General features: G+C 38.3%; 1 pseudogene; it reads left to right on the top strand.

The window, feature by feature from the left end:
- Positions 1–6,000, top strand: part of LOC104996580 — a 152,965-nt pseudogene that overhangs the window by 146,473 nt on the left and 492 nt on the right.

The raw sequence follows: 6,000 nt of genomic DNA, 5'->3' as shown, positions 1-6,000 counted from the left end.
GTTTTCCACAGTGGCTGAACCAAGTTACACTCCCACCAACAGTGCACGAGGGTTCTCTTTCCCCCACATCCTCACCACCACTTGTTTCTTGTCTTTTAGAAAACAGCCAGTCTGACAAGTATGAGGTATCCCATTGTGGTTTTGATTTGCATCCCCCCCATAGTGATGTTGAGCACATTTTCATGTGCTTTTTGACCATATATTTGTCTTCTCCGGAAAAATGTCTACTCAGGTCCTCTGATTTTTTAATGGAGTTGTTTAGGTTTTTGATACTGTAGTGTATATTTATTTTGGACATTGACTGCTTGTCAGATATATCATTTGCAACTATCTTCTCCCATTCCATGATTATCTTTCTGATCTGTTGGTGATTTCCTTCACTGTTCAAGTTTTTTACTTTGATACAGTCCCATTTGTTTATTTGCTTCTGTTTCCCTTGCCTGAGAGGACTGCTAAGACTGGTGTCAAAAAGTTACTGCCTGGTTTTCTTCTAGGAGCTTAACAGTTTCAGGCCTTACTTTTAAGACTTTATTCCATTTTGAGTTTATTTTATATATGGTGTAAGAAGTGATCCAGTTTCATTCCTTCTCAGATAGCTGCCCTATTTTCCCAACACCATTTATTGAAGAGACTATCTTTCCCTGATTATATACTTTAGCCTCCTTTGTCATAGATCAATTGACCATAAGAGCATGGGTTTATTTCTGTACTATTCTACCCTATCATTCTATGTGTACACTTTTGTGCCAGTACCATAATTTTGATTACTAGAACTTTGTAGCATGCTATAGTTTCAAGTCTAAGAGTGTGATACTTTCAGCTTTTTCTTTTTCAAAATTGCTTTGGCTATTTGGGGCAATCTGTGGTTCAATACAAATGTTAGCATTGTGTTCTAGTTCTGTGAAAAAAGCTATGCAAATTTTGAAAGGAACTGCATTGAATCTGTAGATTGCTTTGCGTAGTATAGACATTTTAAGGATATTGATTCTTTCAGTCCATGAGCATCATATCTCATTTCATTTGTTTGTGTTTTCAAATTCTTTTGTCTTTGTCTTATAGTTTTCAAAAGTACAGATCTTTCAATTCTTTGGTTTAATTTATTCCTAGGTAATTTTCTTCTTGATGCAATTGTAAATGGGACTATTTCCTGCATTTCTTTCTCATAGTTTATTAGCATATAAAAATGCAACAAGTTTCTGCATATTAATTTTGTATCCTACAACTCTACTGAATTCATCTATTACTTCTAATAGTTTTTGGTGGTCAGTCAAAGTGGCTTCCCTGATATCTCAGAAAGCAAAGAATCTGCATGCAATACAGGAGACCAGGGTTCAATCCCTGGATGGGGAAGATTCCCTGGAGAAGGGAATGGCTACCCATTCCTCTATTCTTGCCTGGAGAATTCTACAGACAGAGGAGCCTGCTGGGCTACAGTCCATGGGTCGCAAAGAGTCAGACACAACTGAGCAACTGTCACTTTTTCTACTTTCAGAGTGCTCTTAAGATGAACACAATTCTATTGTGCAATTCTGAAATGATGCCATTGTCCTGGTAAAACAGTTTAATAGCTTCACAGGAACTTTCAAAATCCTACTGACTTAACACATGGCCTTTGAGATCTGGCCCTAGCATGCCTCTCCACACTTGTCACTTACACAATTGCCATCACTGAAAAAAATTTCCATCTGAATTAAGTATCTCCTTCATTCCTCCTGCCCCTTTCCCTTTTTTTCTCTGGCATACGCTTAATTTATCTTGAGGTCTCAGCTTAGGTGTTACTTTCCCAAGGAAGACTCTCCAAACTCCTGAAATCCAGATTAGGTTTCCTGCAATAAGTCTTATCTCAATGCCAGCATTTAAGACCTATATCCTTGTCTACGACATACCATTAGGAAGAGGTAGTTTCCCTACCACCTATCAAAGGGCCAAGAACATAAGATATATTTAAAAATATTTGTTGAAGAATGAAAAAGGCAGAAAAAATAGGAGTCTATGATTGTTATTCACATAAAGGTAGTAAGATTTGGCAGCAAGAGGGAAAACATTTTGTGAGAAATAATAGATCTGATGTTGTGTGTCAGTTTCCTAACTGATGCTCTTTGTCCTCCATGGCTGTATCAAGGGAACTCTCTTCCTTCCTGCCTCAAATAGATACTTAACCTTGGCTTTGCTGTTTGGGCTATTACAATGATTATCTTTTCTTTAGGTTATACACCCAATTTCTCTTTAAAAAATTTCCCTCCCCCATTGTGTATAGTCCTAAAGGGACTATAAATCAGATCTTGCCCTCTCTTAGCTAAGACTCAATGAGATTCTCTCCTTGACTATGAAAAATTGAAAATCCTAACAGCAATCATCTGATTCTCTTTATTCCTACAGTGACACTAATTCCCACTTCCTAGATACCTGCGTTGCCCTGGTTTCTTTCAACTTGCCCTTTTCTCCAGCCTTGTTATAAACTACTAGAAATGTCCTTCTAATAAATCCCCATTTTATTTAATAAGCCATGATCAATTTCTGGTACTTGCAAAAAACAAAAAGAACAAAAGCTAACTGAAAGAAATAAAAAAGAAAGAAGGGGAGTGAAAGGGAGAGAAAGAGAGAGCATAAAAGAGAAAAGAAATACAATAGTAAAAGAAATTATATATATAATTTTAAATTTCCTAGCAGATTCATTAAAAAAAAAGAAACTGATGAAATTAATTTTAATGCTAGGTTTTATTTAGACCAATACATCCAAACTCTTATTTCAACATTTAATCAATATGAAAAATATAAATATTTTACTCTTGTTCCTTCCAAGTCTTTGAAATGTAGTATGTATTTTACACTTACAGCACATCTCAACATAGACAGGCTAAAGTGAAATACAGTCCTGCCAAAATAATAAAATGTGTAAAACAGGAAAATATTTTACACTGCTAAAGTTTTTAAATTTAAACAAATATTCCATTTTGCAGTCACATTAGCCACATTTCAAGTGCTCAGTAGCAACATATTAATCATAGGTTTACTGTACTGGGCTGCATAGCCTTAGAAATGATCTGCTCCAAGAGTGAAGAGACTCAGGGAACCTTTTCTTAATGGGTCTAGTTACTGGAAGTAATTGGAGGTTTTCACTCATCCAACCAATTCCATTATGAAAGGATTCAGAATTGTGTGAAAACCTATGAAAATATCTCTTCCCCCCAAATGATGTTTCTTTGGCTGTGTAACTAAAACAGGTTAACACATTATTGAGTGTGAAACCTATCCTCTGTATTCTATAATTCAACAGCAGAGAGACATCAAGGAGTTATCTTCCCTGTCTGCAAGTTTAATTCAAAGTTAAAATTACATTATTACTCTTAAACCACTTTTCATTCATTACATTTTGACAGGTAGAGGCTTTGGGGATTTGCTTTAATTATAAGTATTTTCTATGTCAAATAAAAATGCATAATTTTGAAGGTTGAGAAATTTTACCTTTATCCCTCAGACAACAATATTCACTGTAAACTGTGGAGTAGGAGAGTGACCATGATGAAGCCAATGTTTTGGGAAAAGGAATCAGAATCCAGTGTCCAAGTATATTGGTAACAACAGAGGTCCAGAGGGGAAGTATAGAGCTTCTAGCTTCCTTAGCTGGTGTGCATATGCTCTTATTTCTTCAGGAATTGTTTCCCTCTTAAGTCTGACAAGACATGTGCCTATCTTTCAAGATAGTGTTCATAGTCAGCTATTTCCTGGATGCCTGGATGCAGATGGCAGAATGGATCACTTCTTCACCTTGGCTCTCACAGAACCTCTTTCAAAATCCTGAACAGAAGTCAAATTCATAGAGGCAGAAAGTAGTATAGTTTGCTGGGAGAGGGAATGAGGAGTTTTTGTTCAATGAGTAGCGTTTCAGTTTTGCAAGATAAGTTTTCTGTGGATGTATGGGAATTATGGTAGCACAAAACTAAATGACTAGAAGGCTTTTCCTCAGGCTAACTCCTCCCCCTTTCAGATCTCAAATGTCACACATTTAAGAGAACTTCCTTTTCCAGGCCAGAATTGTTTAGATGCCTTTTCTATATCCTCTCTTGAGTCCAATATTTTTCACGTAGGGCTCTTATTATAATTGTAATCAAGAACTAATTTGGTGTCATAACAAAATAGTACGACCAGGTGGCTTAAGCCACAAAACTTTATTTTCTCACAGTTCTGAAGGCTAGAAGTTCGAGATGAAGGTTTCGTTTTTCCTGAGACCTCTTCTGGGCTTCCCTGGTGGCTCAGAGGAATGCAGGAGACCTGGGTTCGATCCCTGGGTCAGGAAGATCCCCTGGAGAAGGAAATGGCAACCCACTCCAGTACTCTTGCCTGGAGAATCCCATGGAGGGAGGAGCCTGGTAGGCTACAGTCCGTGGGGTCACAGAGTCGGACAGGACTCAGCGACTTCACTTTTTAAATGGCCACCTTCTTGCTGTGTCTTTCCTCTGTACCTGCGCAATCCTGGTATCTTCCTGTGTATTCAAATTTCTTCTTATCAGAACACCAGTCAGATTAGATTGCCACGACCCTAAGGGCCTCATTTTAATCACCTCCTTAAAGGTCCTGTTTCCAAACGCAGCCACCTTCTTTTAACCTTTTATTTTATATTGAGTAGAGCCAATTAACAACATTGGGATAGTTTCAGGTGAACAGTGAAGGGACTCAACTATACATATACATATATCCATTCTCCCCCAAACTCCCCTCCCAACCAGGCTGCCACATAACACTGAGCAGAGTTGCATGTGCTGTACAGTAGCTCTTTGCTGGTTACCCATTCTAAATGCAGCACTGTGTACATGTCATCCCAAACCCCCTATCCCTTCCTCTTATCCTTCCCCCTGGCAACCCAAAGTTCGTTCTCTAAGTCATACAGCCACATTCTGAAACAAAATTCTGATGAAATTTGGAGGGACACAATTCCGCCCATAACATGTGATTACCTCTACTGTTCCCACTTGGTAAACTCTATGACAACTCATCTTATTCTCATTACAGGACTTTCACAGTTGCTATTTCCTCCCTTTGGTACACTCTACTCCAATCTTTCATACAACAATTTTTTTTTTCAGCTTCCAAGCATAGGCACTATCATCTGACAAGAGCAATCCCAGATCAGCTTATCTAATGTCACCCTAAAAGTCCCTCTAACACATCATTCTTTTCTTTCTGCCATGGCTCTCACCAGATAGTCAGCTCCAAGAAAGGCAGGTCATGTGATTTCATGCATCAGTGTAGCTCAGAGATGAACCCAGTGTCTCACACATAGACACGAATGAGTAAGTTTCTATACCCGCTTACCATATTAAAATGACTTTTTTTCCTCCTCTGAGAAAATCTGCCAGGGAATGACTGTTTTATTCAAGTGTCAGCTCTGTGATCAATCTTAGCTCTAACACTTACTAGCTGTGTAAACTCTGGTAAGTCCCTTAATCTCTGGGCCTCAGGTTCCCAAACGATATGAGGACCACAATACCTTCTTCAGAGTTCTTATGAGGATGAACTAAAGTAATACACACTCCCAGGGGAAAAAAATAAAATATAAAATTAAATTAAAAATAAAAAAAAATTTTTAATAATAAAAAATAGAAGACATGCGGTACTTAGCACAAGAATTCATTATACAGTGCACGCTATCAGCGGAAGAGCTATCAGGATGGGTGTTTTTCAAAGTGTGGCAGCTATGAATGGCATGAAAACTGTCTTTAGATGGTAATGCGCAGCATTAAAACTATCATCTTGGCAAAGTTATTTTAACTCTTCCTATGAAAATAAGGTCATGTTCTCATGCTCGTGTATTTGACATACACCTCTCCCTATTCTTCCTATTTAACTGGCCACTTAGGTTTAAAGACGCACACTCCAGTCAACAGGTGGATTTGACACTGTAAAGGCCATTCGGCAGCCAGACTGCCTGGGTTTACCCCCACCTCCCTCACCCTGGCTTTGGGCTGGTTCTGGAACCTCCCTGTACCTCAGTTTATTCAA

The sequence above is a fragment of the Bison bison genome, unplaced genomic scaffold (genome assembly GCF_000754665.1).
Source record: "Bison bison bison isolate TAMUID 2011002044 unplaced genomic scaffold, Bison_UMD1.0 scf7180017864295, whole genome shotgun sequence".
Taxonomy (NCBI): Eukaryota; Metazoa; Chordata; class Mammalia; order Artiodactyla; family Bovidae; genus Bison; species Bison bison.
This window is presented reverse-complemented; position numbering and strand designations above follow the sequence as displayed.